Source organism: Pinus tabuliformis, chromosome 5_1, assembly GCF_031772625.1.
Source record: "Pinus tabuliformis cultivar Carrire ecotype Pingquan chromosome 5_1, CPIR1, whole genome shotgun sequence".
Classification (NCBI taxonomy): Eukaryota; Viridiplantae; Streptophyta; class Pinopsida; order Pinales; family Pinaceae; genus Pinus; species Pinus tabuliformis.
Window position 1 is genome coordinate 298,185,293 of NC_142305.1, and position 16,590 is coordinate 298,201,882.

At 34.7% G+C, this 16,590-nt stretch overlaps 1 long non-coding RNA gene across 1 annotated transcript in view; it reads left to right on the plus strand.

Moving 5' to 3' along the window:
* Positions 1–660: 660 nt before the first annotated feature.
* LOC149164529 (uncharacterized) overlaps positions 661–16,590 on the plus strand; it is a 53,683-nt gene continuing 37,753 nt past the window's right edge. The window contains exon 1 of the long non-coding RNA XR_016260264.1: positions 661–979. This is a non-coding gene — a long non-coding RNA (uncharacterized LOC149164529). The remainder of the gene's footprint in view (positions 980–16,590) is intronic.

Consider the following 16,590-nt stretch of genomic DNA (forward strand, 5'->3'; position numbering starts at 1 on the left):
TAAAAACTCTTTTAATTATAATTTATTTTAAATTATTATTATTAATAAAAGACAATAAAAATAATTCATATAAAAGTTGATTATTTATACATTTAAAAAAATATGAAAGAAAATCATTTATATTTAATCTTACTTTATAATAAAGATTTTTAATTTTTAAATAAGCCTTGTTATAATACTATGAACCAATATCATAGCTTATGGATACCACTTACCAAAACCAACCATAACTCACTTTATATAAAATTTCTTTTAATTATTCAATTTTATTAAAATGACCAAAAAATAATAATAACTATTTTGAGAAGAAATCTCTTCAACCATCAATGCAAATTATTAATGCTTAAATTAAATTTATGAAAACCTTATTTCAAAATAAACCCACCCATCAACATAAAACATTAACCTATTATATAAATAAAACTTGACCCATATGCATATTAAAAAAACATTTGTGAAAACATTAGTATAAAATAAACATACCATCAACATAAAAATATTAACCTATTATATAAATAAAAACCTCACACGGCAAAAAAACATTTGTGACCATCCTTGACGGATACCTGCAATCGACTTAAGCTGCTCACCGAGGGATAAATAGGGTTGAGAAGCCCCAAAAAACACTAATAAATAGGGGTGAGGGGCAAAACGGGTTGGCCGAAATTTGGCTGGATACGCAAAAGCTGCTCACCGAGGGATAAAATTTGGCTGGATGCGCAAAAGCTGCTCCTGCTCAAAGCAGAAATTTGGCTGGGTACGGAAAAGCTGCTCCTGCTCAAAGCGGAAATTTGGCTGGGTACGGAAAAGCTGCTCCTGCTCAAAGCGGAAATTTGACATGCAAAAGCTGCTGACCGAGCGATAAATAGGGGTGAGAAGCCCAAAAAACACTAATAAATAGGGGTGAGGATAACTGACAATAGCGACAATAATGATGGTGCGCAGGATAAGGGAGCGATTGATACAGCAATCATTCGAGGTGAGTCGGATCCTGGTTTCATTCATTCTTGTCCCTTAAAATAGTTGCAATACGCTCAAGGTTTTCATAGTACACAACATTATGAACAAACGGCATCATTTCTTGCCCGCCCTTCCACACAACAACAATCTAATCCCGGTTTCATTCATTCTTCTCCCTTAAAATAGTTGCAATCCGCTCAAGGTTTTCGTATTGCACAACTTTATGAACAAACGGCATCATTTCTTGCCCGCCCTTCCACACAACAACAATCTGAACAAACGGCATCATTTGTAACCCGCCTTTCCGAGCCTTCCTCCAAACCCATAATCAGGATTTTCAGTTCTCATACATCCTAACCAAATTAAATATATCTTTTATAATTTTACACTGAACATAATACAGTGATATGAGCTTCAACGATAAGTTTTTGGGGGTGTAATCCTCGAGATCAGGGTTCAAATCTCATTGAGTATATATATGACCTGTTGTGTCTTGGCTAGAAGAGTAGGCGACCCTATAGTGGACGTCTCGGCTCTTGTTGAGGCATAAGTGGCGACCCATAGCGGACGGCTCTTGTTGAGGCATAAGTTCCCTGCTATTGTGCGGCTTGCAGGCGGTTGCACGTAGCCTAGGTTTATAGTGGCAACCAGTTAAATTTGATCCTGAGTCACGTAGCCTAGGTTTATAGTGGCACCCAGTTAGATTTGATCTTGAGTCTGTTTAAGATAACTCTCACGAGTTACCAATTATCCTAGAACATACAATTTCAATCTATAGAGAATCAAGATCAGGTTACCAAGTTATATTTTGGTGCATCTTAGGGATGTTTTTGTGGGTTGGGTTAATGTTCTACTGTTTGCAGCCAAAGCTTGTGTTAGACTTTATACTATCAAAGGAATGATAGCCAAGGATAAAAGTTATATTTTGGTGCATCTTAGGGATGTTTTTGTGGGTTGGGTTAATGTTCTACTGTTTGCAGCCAAAGCTTGTGTTAGACTTTATACTATCAAAGGAATCATAGCCAAGGATAATTGGTAGCCATGGTCTTGATTCAAACATAGCTATTTCTATTTATTTATACATTCTTCAATGTATTTATGTAGATTTATTTATTTATACCTGCTTCAAAGTATTTAGTAGCCGACACAATTCTGAAACATATTAGATATATGAGTTTTGTTTGTATTTGATTGAAGGTCTAATTATATTAGACATTGTAATTGATTGAATTCTTATATTCTAATAGCTGCACCTCTCTGTTTACTCCTGCTAGTTGAGGAGCATGTCCACTATTATAATAACTACGAATATTATGCTTGATGCATCAGATGTTGAAATATAATTTCAACGCAGCCGTACGCTCCCCAAAACCGCCAGCAAAAACCACAAACCGGTTTAAAGATTTCTCGGACCGCCTACCTGCAGAGAATGGTTTTCGTACACAAGGGCCCGAGAAAATATGGAGCTGACGCGTGGTTGACCCCTGACGTAACGCAACGTAAGAATCTCGGAGGTTAACTTTCAGCACTTGTTGGTCTTCTGATATTGTTCTCCACCGTTGGATTTGCTCCCGTGTTCTCCGCCGTTGATCACCTGGAGCTGCATACGAACCCACATCAATTCAATGTTTTGCGTGGAGTAAAAGGTTTATGGTTGACCGCCGTAGGTAAAAGAATTTAATGATTGGTACAAGATTTTGGTGAGGCTCTTTTAATATGAGCATGGGCATGTTATAATATATGTTTTTATATATATTTATATACGGCATGTATTAAATAGGAAATCGTATGTAATAAGTTTAATGTTTTTTGTTTTGACTTTTAAAAAAAATGTTATGTATTGCACACGGGAGGAACAAAAAAATTTATTCTTCACAGCAGTGAAAAAGAATGATGGAGCAGTAAAAGAAAATCACACAGCAGTGTGTAAAATGAGAAGAACCAGGTGATGTAATTTTTGGAATAGCAAAAACCATGTGTGGTTTTGCACAGCAGTGCATAAGGAAAATGGTGGAGCGAATTTTGTAAGCCTGTGTAAGTTTTGCTTTTACAGCAGTATGTAAAATTGTTTTACACCAGTAAATGTGAATGGAGGTTTTACAGCAGTAAATGTTAATGGGAATTTTTCCAGCAGTGTAAATTCTCATATGGAGACACAGTGAATGTTTTTTTTGTTTTAATGAATAGAAATATTTTATGGTGAAATCCTCTGTTCCTCAGTGAATTTTTTTTAAGTCTTCTGTGTGCACAAAAGATCCTGGAGCAAAAGAAACAGAGCATTGCCTCTGTGTGTTTGAATATTTGGTTTTTGGTATTTTCCCCATTAAAAATACCCAACAGTGGTATCAGAGCAGGCTTAGGCTCTTTAAAAAAAAGTTAAAGAAGCTGAAGGGAGAAGGTTGTTGCTGCAGCAAAACTTCTCAGGCAGACAGAAGACTCAGACAACAAAAGATTCAGGTATTCTTCATAGCTATCTTGTTTGTTATTGGAGAGACAGTCAGTGTTTTAAATACACAGTCAAGGAATGGCCAGCACAAGCACTGGTATGGGTTTGTTTAACACCCAGCTCCCACAGTTTAATGGGAAGAACTATGACTACTGGTCAATAACTATGACAGCTCTGCTTGCTTCCCAAGATTTATGGGAAATAGTTGAAGAAGGCTTTGAAGAACCAGCAGATGAAACTGAGTTCAATGCATTAACTCAAGGAGAGAAGGATCTGCTGAAGAACAATAGGAAGAAAGATTCAAAAGCCCGTGTGTTGTTGTATCTAGCAGTAGACCAGAGTATGTTTCCAAGGTTAGCAGCAGCTAAGACAGCCAATGAAGCATGGCAAACCCTCAAGACAGCCTATCAAGGCATGGAGAGAGTGAAGACAGCAAAACTACAATTGCTGAGAAAGGACTTTGAGAATCTGTGCATGAAGGAGTCAGATAACATTGACTCATTCTTCACTCATGTGATTGGTGTAATCACACAAATGAGAACTCATGGAGAAACCATTGAAGATAGAAGAATTGTGGAGAAAATATTGAGGGTCTTGCCCTCAAGGTTTGATGCCATAGTCACCACCATTGAAGAGACAAAGGATCTCTCAAGCTATTCAGTTGATGAGCTGCATGCATCACTGATAACACATGAGCAGAGGTTGAGTAGGAATGAAAACTCATCTCTTGAGCAAGCCTTCAAGACCCAGATGTCCTTTGGAAGAGGCAGAGGTCAAGGCAGAGGAAACCGAAGAGGAAGAGGCAGAAGCCAGAACAGAGGTGGAAGGAACAGCTCATCAAATGCACAAGGAAGAGGCAACAATCCAAATCAGAACCAAGGCCAAGGCAGCAGCCAACAAGGAGGACAACATCATGCTCAAGGACAAAGGTATGATAAATCTAATGTTCAATGCTATTATTGCAAAAAGTATGGACATTATGCAAGTGATTGTAGAAAGAAACAACATGATATGAACAGTAGACAAAATGCAAATGTTACAAGAGAAAACAGCAGTCAAGACAATGTCCTGCTAGCTTGTAACATGGCTGAAACACATAGTGAGGACATATGGTTTTTAGACTCAGGTTGCAGCAACCATATGACCGGAAACATAGCCTTCTTTTCTGCCCTAGATAAAAATGTGAAATCAGAAGTCACACTAGGAACTGATAGTAAAGTGTCTGTTATGGGAAAAGGAGAAATAAAAATACTTTCAAAGCAAGGAGAAAGGAAAACCATAGCAGATGTATACTATGTCCCCGGAATGAGATGTAATCTCTTGAGTATTGGACAGCTTGTCCATAAGGGCTACAATGTTTTCTTTAAAAATGATGTGTGCACCATCATGGACATACCACCCAGCAAAAGATGCATTGCTGAAGTAAAGATGACAAGGAACAGGATGTTCCCTCTCAGGATCAGGGCAGATTTGAAAAACAAAGGTGAAATTGCAGCAGTCACCCAAGAGGCTTTCCAAAGCGTGCCAAAGGATGAAAATTGGTTGTGGCACTTGAGATTTGGGCATCTCAATTTTGGAGGTCTAAATTTGTTGAGTAGGAAAGGAATGGTAAGAGGATTACCATTGATAGAGAAACCGGACAGCCTATGTGAAGGCTGCATTTTGGGAAAACAACATAGAGAAAGTTTTCCATCAGGGAAGAGTATAAGGGCAAAGACACCCTTAGAGATTATCCACTCAGATTTGTGTGGACCAATGCAAGCTCCATCATTAGCAGGCAGCCTATATTTCTTGACATTCATTGATGATTTTACAAGAAAGACTTGGATATATTTCCTCAAGAACAAAAGTGAAGTCTTTGAGAAATTCCAAAACTTCAAAGCATTTGTTGAAAACCAAAGCGGGATGCACATTAAAGTTTTGAGAACTGATAGAGGAGGTGAATATATCTCCAAGGAATTCCTAAGATTTTGTAGAGAAAATGGAATACATAAACAATTTACAGCAAGGTACACTCCACAGCAAAATGGAGTTGCTGAAAGGAAGAACAGAACCATCATGGAGATGGCAAGGAGCATGTTGAAGGCAAAGCATTTGCCAAATGAGTATTGGGCTGAAGCTGTACATTGTGCAGTTTATATATTGAACAGGTGTCCTACAAAAGCAGTCATGAACAAAGTGCCAGAAGAGGCATGGAGTGGGAGAAAGCAAGGAGTCACCCACATGAGAGTTTTTGGGTGTGTGGGCTATGCACACATACCAGATCAGCTAAGGAGGAAGTTGGACAGCAAAGGGGAGAAATGCATCTTCATTGGATACAGTGATGAATCCAAAGCCTACAGGCTGTACATTCCATCTACCAAGAAGTTCTTTGTCAGCAGGGATGTTCAATTCATTGAAGAGGAAGCTTGGGATGGAAGCATAGAGAAGACAGTTAATGTTAAACACTGTTTGTCTCATGATGAAGATGAAGAGGAGGTGGCTGAAATGAATCCCCAAACAGCAGCACCAGCACAAGGACAGCAAGGGACACCATTGAGGATCAATGAGAGTGCTTCTCCAAGCACACCACAAGGAGGAAATTCAAGTGCATCTTCAAGCACTTGCACACCAAGTGAACGAGGTAAGAAGTTTAGAAATCTAAGTGAAATTTATGAAGAAGGAATGAATTCCTTATTTGCCTTGTATTGTCATGTTGATGATCCTATTCATTTTGAAGAAGCTATTAAAGATAAGAAATGGATAGAAGCTATGGATGAGGAGATGAATGCCATAGAGAGAAACAAAACATGGGATTTGGTTGAGTTACCAAAAGGCAAAGAAGTCATTGGTGTGAAATGGGTCTACAAGACCAAGAGCAATGCTGAAGGCAAGATTGAAAGGCACAAGGCAAGGCTGGTTGTCAAAGGCTACAAGCAGCAGTATGGGAGAGATTATGAGGAGACTTTCGCCCCGGTTGCAAGAATGGAAACCGTGAGAGCAGTGCTGTCCATAGCAGCTCAAAACAAATGGAAAGTCTACCAAATGGACGTGAAGTCAGCATTCCTAAATGGAGTGTTAATGGAAGAGGTCTATGTGGAACAGCCTCTTGGATATGAGAAGAAAGGTGAAGAGCACAAAGTGTGCAAATTGAAGAAAGCTCTTTATGGGCTGAAGCAAGCGCCAAGAGCATGGTACAGCAGGATAGATTCATATCTATTGGATAATGAATTTGACAAGTGTGAAGGAGAACCCACAGTCTACATCAAAGAAAAGGATGGTAAGATTTTGATTGTGGTCTTATATGTTGATGATGTTATTTTCACAGGTAATGATGATCAGCTCATTAAGAATTTTAAATCAGTCATGAAGGATGAATTTGAAATGACTGACATGGGTTTCTTGAGATACTTCTTAGGCATAGAAGTAGATCAAAATGAAAAAGGAATTTTTATATCTCAAGCAAGATATGTAAATCAAATTTTGAGCAGATTTAAGATGGAAGAATGCAAGGCAGCCATCACTCCCACAGTAATGGGATTAAAGCTCAGCAGAGAGGACAGCAGCAAGGATTTTGATCCTAGTTTGTATAAAAGTATTGTGGGTAGCCTTATGTATTTAACAGCTACTAGGCCTGATTTAATGTATGCTGTTAGTTTAATTTCCAGGTTCATGGAGAGGCCAAAGGAGGCACATTGGCAGGCAGCAAAGAGAATTTTGAGGTATGTCAAAGGCACCAAAATGTTTGGAATTTTATATCATGCCTCAGAACATTCAGATTTGGTTGGATACACAGACAGCGATTGGGCTGGAAGTGTAGATGATCGGAAGAGCACTTCCGGTTATGTTTTTAATATGGGTTCAGGAGCCATTTCATGGGCTTCTAAGAAGCAGTCCATTGTAGCATTGTCTACAGCAGAGGCTGAATATGTGGCAGCTACAGCAGCAGCATGTCAAGCAGTGTGGATGAGAAGAATGTTGAGAAGCTTAGGCCAAGAGCAGGCAAAAGCGACAGTGATTTTTTGTGACAATAGCTCAGCTATTTCTTTGTCAAAGAATTCTGTGTTTCATAAGAGAACGAAACACATTGATACAAGGTTTCACTACATCAGAGAATTAGTGAACAATGGAGAAATTGTCCTAGAACATTGCAGGACTCAAGAACAGGTAGCAGACATCTTGACAAAGCCACTTGATCAGAAGAGCTTTGAATTTTTGAGAAAGTGTCTCGGTATGACCGAATGCCCAGCTGTTGAAATTAAAGGGGAGTGTTGAAATATAATTTCAACGCAGCCGTACGCTCCCCAAAACCGCCAGCAAAAACCACAAACCGGTTTAAAGATTTCTCGGACCGCCTACCTGCAGAGAATGGTTTTCGTACACAAGGGCCCGAGAAAATATGGAGCTGACGCGTGGTTGACCCCTGACGTAACGCAACGTAAGAATCTCGGAGGTTAACTTTCAGCACTTGTTGGTCTTCTGATATTGTTCTCCACCGTTGGATTTGCTCCCGTGTTCTCCGCCGTTGATCACCTGGAGCTGCATACGAACCCACATCAATTCAATGTTTTGCGTGGAGTAAAAGGTTTATGGTTGACCGCCGTAGGTAAAAGAATTTAATGATTGGTACAAGATTTTGGTGAGGCTCTTTTAATATGAGCATGGGCATGTCATAATATATGTTTTTTATATATATTTATATACGGCATGTATTAAATAGGAAATCGTATGTAATAAGTTTAATGTTTTTTGTTTTGACTTTTAAAAAAAATGTTATGTATTGCACACGGGAGGAACAAAAAAATTTATTATTCACAGCAGTGAAAAAGAATGATGGAGCAGTAAAAGAAAATCACACAGCAGTGTGTAAAATGAGAAGAACCAGGTGATGTAATTTTTGGAATAGCAAAAACCATGTGTGGTTTTGCACAGCAGTGCATAAGGAAAATGGTGGATCGAATTTTGTAAGCCTGTGTAAGTTTTGCTTTTACAGCAGTATGTAAAATTGTTTTACACCAGTAAATGTGAATGGAGGTTTTACAGTAGTAAATGTTAATGAGAATTTTTCCAGCAGTGTAAATTCTCATATGGAGACACAGTGAATGTTTTTTTTGTTTTAATGAATAGAAATATTTTATGGTGAAATCCTCTGTTCCTCAGTGAATTTTTTTTAAGTCTTCTGTGTGCACAAAAGATCCTGGAGCAAAAGAAACAGAGCATTGCCTCTGTGTGTTTGAATATTTGGTTTTTGGTATTTTCCCCATTAAAAATACCCAACATCAGAAAAGCTTCGCTTAGTGAGACAATAAGGGATCAGAAAAGCTTCTCTTATTGGGAAGATAAGGGATCGCGTACATCAGGCATTCGAGGCGAGTCGAATCCTGGTTTCATTCCTTCTTCTCCGTTAAAATAGTTGCAATCCACCCATGCTTTTTTTTTCCTTTTATAATCTGTCATGATTTCACACAACAACAATCTGAGCGTATATTTTATCTATAAATTACACTACTCCTTAAACTTATTTTATTTATTAATTATTAAATATATTTAATTTATTTATATAACATTAAATTATTAAAATAAAATCAATTCGATTTATAAAAATATTATATAATTATAAATTATAAATATATAAAATAATAAATTCATTCATTTTTTTATTTTTATATAATAATAAATTATAAATATATAAAATAATAAATTAATTGCTCTACTTTTCCTCTCCATAGTTCAGATGACCCTTTTCTTTTTCTTTCCATAGTCTATACCAAACCAAAAAAAAATTCTTTCTCTACAAATAAAATAACCATAAAATATCTCCACCCATCCATACTAGTTAGCTCCACAAAATACTTCATTTTCAGCAATAAAGGTTGGTAAAAAGGCAGAAAATGAAGATTATGATGCAATGACAAAACAAAAGAATGCATAGAAAGAAGATGAAGAAAATGAAGCTCTCAATGTAGAGCATAAATAAGATATTTCTAACATTGATCTTGAGTGTGCAAAGTACAAGAAAAAAAGTACCATATGATAAAAGTGAAGTGAAAGAGATGGATTTTTTCGAAGACAAAGATGAAAGCATTGAAACAATTTTTAAGTGATGGAGTCTAGAAGAGATAAGATTCCAATATCAAGAAATATGGCAGAAAGAAAGTTAGGAATATGAAGCACAAAAAATAGTGGAAACAAGACAATTTGAAGATGAAGAGTTGTGACAACAGTCCATGATTCAACGAATATTTGAAGAGGAAGGTGTAGAAGACATGATTAGATTGTTTTTCAGAACAAATTCAAGACAAGTCAAAGACAAATTTTAGCAACATCAAGTGAAGAAATCCTACAACAAGAAAGTGCAACAAAGAATGAAGCAATTTCCAGGATATAGAATTTAGAAGAAACAAAAAAAAATTGTTAAAGTTTTAAGACTTTGTAAGCATGGTTGAGACTTAGATTAGCATGCATGTTTGACTGATGATTGAGGTAATTTATATTGTAAGCCTATTGTTGAGTCATGTTGAGTTATGTTGAGTCATACGGTCATAATTAAGGGGGAGTGTTGGAAATAGTAATTACTTCCCCATGAAGATTTAGTAAGATCCAATTTGAGTGATGCATGAAGAGATAAGTTGAGTTAAGTGCAGTCCAAATTTAGAGTGTGAGTTAACTGAGTCAAGTTGAGTGATTTTGAGTTCAGCCTTATTTTGGGAAAAGAAAAATATAGTGTGTGTTTGCATGTTGAAGTTATTTTGAGTGAGTCACTAGCTGAAAAGCATAAATACCCTATGTGGGTTCATTGTAATCAAGTCAAGTCAAGTCGAATCAAGTGTATGTAAAAGGAAAGAGCTGAAACTCTATGGATAGTTGTATGTGAAAAGCTAAATTTGTGTGATCAATTGAAGAGTCGCAACTAGTGTTATTGTTTTGAGTGCAAATTTTAAGTTTCCCCTCCTCTACCTTTCCATCAAATTTTGGTTCAATAAATCCACTCTGCATTGCTAGTTGCATTGGGATTTCTGAAAGTCTATGATCTTCAACACCACAATAATTTTTTATCGTTGTGTGCTCATTCAGCACCATTCCTACATGAACCTTCGTTATCACATCGTATTGATCCTTGGACTCCACAAGGAACAATCGAGATCTTAGTCTGGAGCCTATTACTAGCGCCAATGGTTGAGGATATTATTGTTTGTGTAGCTTTTCTTCCGGATCCATCGCATTCAAATTCTTTTTGTATCGACGTTTTGAACCTGCAACGGTGGTTCATCTTCAGGATGTGAAAGAATTCATTGCAAGAGTGATCTTATTTGTTAAATATATATAGAGATGCAAGAGATGCTTAGCCGACAGATCTTTGAATTATTATTATTATTATTATTATTATTATTATTAGTATTAATTATTTCATGTTTTAATTCTATCTATTTTAATTATATTTGCTTTAATTAATTTAATTATTTTTATTTTTAAATTAATTGTTTCTTTTAATTATTTTAATTTTAATTAATTTACTAATTAAAATTAAAATACATATTCATGTTTTAGGTATATGTATTTTAATTAATTTATTAATTAAAATTAAAATACATATATGGGTTATACTATATTTATTTCATTAAATTTATTTATTTTATTATTTTAATTAATCACATTTTAATTATTTTAATTTTAATTAATTTATAAATTTAAATTTAAATGCATATCCCTATTCTAATTAATTAATTCTTTAGTTAATTCAAATTATTTTAATTCTAATCAATTTACTGATTAAAATTAAAACATGTCCCTGTTTAATTTTTATGTTTGATGAATTACTATTTCAATTAATTTAATCCTAATTAAATTAATGATATTATTGTTGTCTTACTATAACATCATAGGCTTGTTCGAAACTCAACGTTTTAGGCTATGGACACCGTGTTGGAAAATAGTTAGGCTGGAGTACTATTTGCAAATTAATAATGTATTCCCTCATTAGTTTTTGGCTTGGCTGAAGAATTTCAAATTTCTGTTGACGCAATTATTCAGGCTCTATGGTAGGTTAGTCCCTCCCATGGAAAATTAGGCTACACTCTTAGTGGTTCCTTACCGTACAGACATAGCTCCAAGAACTGGCTAATTTGGTATGCCCTCTACTAGTCATACTTCGATTTGGCTCAACAATTTCCATGGAGAACTGTAGCAAAATTTTCACTGTGAATGCCAAAGGATAGGTTAGTGTCAACCCTTCACGATTATGAACACGTTGAGATATTGGGTCAGCTTTGTTGTTTCGAGGGAACTTTCAAGCCTCTTCACTACATACTGAAAAGAGATGACATTTTGGGGGAGACCTGTTCGGTGGGTACACGTAGCAATGCTCCTTGACATATAAAGGTATGCCCTCTCATTGTGGGCATCTCCATTGTTTTGTTAGAACAACACTTTGCTATCATTTATATAAGTGGTGGCTCATTTTTTTTTTTTTTGGGAGCATCATGGTATACGTTTTAATTATTTATTAGAGTTGACATTGGAGGTTTATGTGGATGCGGTATTCGCATTTCCCAAAAATTCAGGATGAAAAGTTATTTTAATTAAAATGTTTTTTTTTCAATAATAATAATAATTCTTAAAATGTTAAGGTTTTAAGGATTTAAAAAAATAAAATTCTATTAAAATGATTGAAGAGTGACCACATGTTTATTTGGTTCAAAGTGTAATGTATTTAGTGTCTTTATAGTTGGCGGCTATGAAAAGATTGCTTGTTGGTTGGGAATTCAAACTCACAAGTATTGGTCTCCTTTGTATAGTCGCTGGATATGTAATGTTGTTTTTGTTATCATTAGCCTTGTTTTATAGCAATTTGTTTTTGTGGCCAGTACAAATACATTTGCCAACTTGGTGTTATCAATATTTGTAGAAGGTTGTAGGAACTTTGTGATAAGAAAGAAGCCAAAGAACTTTGCAATGAGATCATTCATTTGCAGTAAATTGTTTTTGTTGTTGAAACACACATAAAATTAATAGGAAGAATTAGGATAAATCTTGTGATTTAATATGTCTCTTGGACTTTTGTGACTGATGGAATTCCTTCACACAAACCCTAACATATAACATGCCCAACATTCCCCCCTTAATCCAAAGGGGCATATGTGAGTCCAATAAAAGAGCTGAAATACAAAAATGCATGGTAGCTAATGACTAAATGTGATCTCTGAAATGGTGGTTTAAGGAAAAATACAAAATAAATGAGGTAGAAGAACTCAAGGTTTCCGTCGGTGTTGGTTTAAGGATGGCCACCAACTTTGGAGCTAAAACTTGAAGCAATTTCTAGAATAGTTTTGAATCTAATTAGAAATCGAAGTCTTATGTGAAGTGGAAGTGTTGTTTGGTGATGATTGAAAGATGACCCCAAACTGATGTAGCAGAAACATAAGTCTTCTGCCAGTGGTGTTTTAGGGATGACCACCAACCAAAAACACACTCATGGAGCATGGATTTATTTTTGGTTATAACTTTAAATATGATTATGACTAATTTTGGCTCTAGGCTTTGGCAATTGGCTCTGGTTAAGTCTGTGGCTCGGGCTTGCTTGACGTATATTCAAATCTAGTAGTTCATCATAAATTCCCCCCTTGTCAGATACAATGTTAGAAGATGAAGATATATCCACTATAAGACGTGTCAATACTTGAGATTGAACTCTAAGGTATGACCGATATTTCTTCTTGGTGGCTGAATACCATTGCCAAGAAGAAATTGATCCAAGGTGAATTATTTTCTTGCAGGAGTCTTATTTCTAGAGAATATATCTGAATGATCAATGTGTTTCCACAATTCTTATTAGGGTGAAGATTAAAATAGCGTTCTTTCACATGGCCAACTTGATCAAAATGTTGGAAACATTTAAATGTCTAAACCCATAAAGTTTCAAAGTGTTGGATTTCTTTCATCGTATTAAATGAAGGGAGAAAAAGAGAGTGATATATCTCACTCAAAAGAAGGCTTCAATCTCATATCCATAGATTGAAGATGAAAAATCAAAGAGGGCCTCTCTCACCCCACCATTGAAATTACAATTTGAACTTGTTCTAAACAAAATTATATAGAACAATCATATAAAATAAGATGCGTGAATATTCTCCAACAAACACCCTCTTAGCAACCTTCTTTATCTAGACATCACGTCTAGTAATATTCACTAATTGATCCTTGCACTCCAATTTTTCACAATTAATATTGATATTCATACACATCAACATGTGTCATGTTCCTATACTCCACCAAAGAATAGAATACAATAGTTGTGCTTTGATATCAATTTATGGATGCAAAAATGATGTAGCAATGTGTAGTATACTAGAGGGTTCACATATAAAACTTGAATATCAATTTCCTTCACATCATTTCCAGCATTTTCTACAATAAACAAAAGAATACATTACATAAACTATGACTATACTTCGTCCTTCATTTCTTCCTTCAACAAGGGGATACAAATGTCTTTTTATCTTACTATACTTTGACCTTCTTATCTTGCTTGGGTACTTCATGCATTTTAGAGATGGATAATTCATTTGTTGCATACACGAGTTCTTCTTGAGAGAAGATAAATGTCTTATTTATAAAGTCATATTTATACAGAACCTTACTTCATAAACAAGGAACTTAAGGAACACTACTATATTCCTTTTATGGTTCTTTTACAAACTTAGATATATTTCTAGTTTTCACAGAGACCTATTTAGATTTGTAGATTTCACAAAACATCACACCATAGAGTTGTAATGTTGGCCCTTCAAAACTATTCAAAACTTCAAGCTTCTACTCAGACCATAGATTCAATATTCAGATCGTTTCACTAGCTCTCATACCATGTTGAAATTATAATATAAGAGAAAATTTCTAAACATGGTAATTAATTGTGAATATATTTAGTGTTCTTCTTAGTTTTTATTTAAAACTCATCAAGAAATTATCATTCAAATATAAGACACAAGAAACACAAGAGTTTATCCTAGAGGCTAAGGAAAAAACCACAAGGCTAAAACCCGTTAATCCTTTCCTTATATATTCTTCATCGACAAGAGAATTCCATGTCACATCTAACTTACTAGAAAATCCAATTTCCAAGTCAACCCTCCAAATAAGTGTCCACATGAGGTATATCAAGATTCCATATGTTTGCCCATAATTTTTGTCTCTTTGGAAGCTTGTATAATCACAAAAAATGCTACCACAAATAACTTGGATACTTCCGAAGTATGGTTCCTTAGAAAGCTCAGATATTTGTGCCTTAGAATTTTGTTCATATGCTACAAAATGCTCAATTAGGTGCCTCATGAATATTGGATATATGTGCTTCAGAAAATTGAATATATGTGCCTCATAATCTTCCATAGGTAGCTCGCATATGTACCTCGAGATCTATGAAAAACCTGAATTACCTTCCTCATGGGAAAACCTGGCAACTAGGAAGGACAAATAACACTTACAAGAATTCAATTTTTCTTCTTTTCACAAGGGTCATAAAAAGCACACCCTTTAAAACTTTTTTTTTTTTTTACCAAAACAAAGCATGAAGAACATGCTTGATAATAAAAAAATTAATAAAAAATATCGTCTTTTTGCTTTTACATGAAAATACATATTTATACAAGTACAATAATTATGAATACAAAACCTAGTTATAGTTTCAACAGAAAGCCCAATTATGATGAGAAGGAAAGTGAGTATGGAAAAGCCATCATAAAGACCATAAAAAAAAGGAATAAAAAAAATTAAAGTAACAATGAGAGTTGTTGACGCTATTACAACAATAGAAAAGAAGATGAAAGAAAATGAGGTTTTCTTTTATCTTAGAAAGGTTTATTAAACAATTCAATCAGTAGTAGTTGAAGTAAAAGTAGATGTATAAGAATAACCAGGTGGAAATAACATTGAAGAAGAAGACTAAAATAAGACTGAAAAGAAAAAAAGGAATAAAAAAGTTTCAATAGAATACAAAGTTGGAGAAAACATTTATACAACATAGATATGAAAAAAATGTGCACTAGCATGTAAAAGTATAAAATAATTAATAAATAAAAAACAAAATTTGATTACGTGTAATCCTAGTGAAGACTTAGACCAACATGTAGTAGTGTTCATAATTAAGGGGGAGTCTTGGAGTGTGTTAAATACTCCTAGTTGGTAGTGTTTGTAATTAACGGGGAGTCTTGGAGTGTGGCAAATACTCCTAGTTGGCTGATAGTTTCTAGAAGTTTCCCATAGAGTCTAAATTTAGTAAAATTATTGGTGCACATGTGTAAGCTAAAATTAGCATAACCATAATTATCATTCTCAAAGGTCCTTCTAAAAAATTATATGTGATCATATTAGATAATTATCCATGATCTTTCTAGAGCATACTCCATAATTGTTTTCGGTCCATTTATTCTTGTACCCTCAAGGCATTCAAGGAATGAAAATTTGAGTTACAAATCTGCAACTCTATTATATACTATTGTGTATATTATTGTCCTTTATTGTGAATTATTTTTGAGTGTTTAAATACTAAAAAAATCATTTTTTCTCCTCTGTTGATCATATTGTTCACATGGTTATACCAATTTTATATTGTTCACATGGTTATACCAATTTTATAAATTTTATTTGAATCCAAATACTAATGTAATCTAAATTTAGTAGAACAAATACTTCCATTTCCAGAGTAGAAATGGTCTACAATGTCTGACCTACTTACACTTATATTGGAGTCAACACATCACATGAAATAGTTGACAACAGATCACATGAAATAGTTGTTGTCCATTCTCATGTTTAGAGCAAGCATTTAAATTTTTTCATTTTTTTAATAAAATTTAAATGATTTCAATTCTCTTATTTATTTGGTCCACGTCACTTTATTGAATAATCACACTTTTTCCAAAGGTACTAGTGTATAATTGGCCACTTAGTTTTTGCATCATGAACTCAAGGCATGATAAAAATTCATATTTAGCATCTTCATATACTTCAAGTTTTTATTTGTATTGGTATAATGTATTTATATAATACTAATTCTAGCGAGAGCAATGCATAGAAATATTAATAGCTGCAATGTAGCATTGTCCATACCTCTACCGCTAAGTAATTGATTAAGACAATGTGAAGTTTGAATTTTATCTTTATTCAAGGATGCTTTGTTTCCATAATCTTTCATTATTCCCGCTTCCACA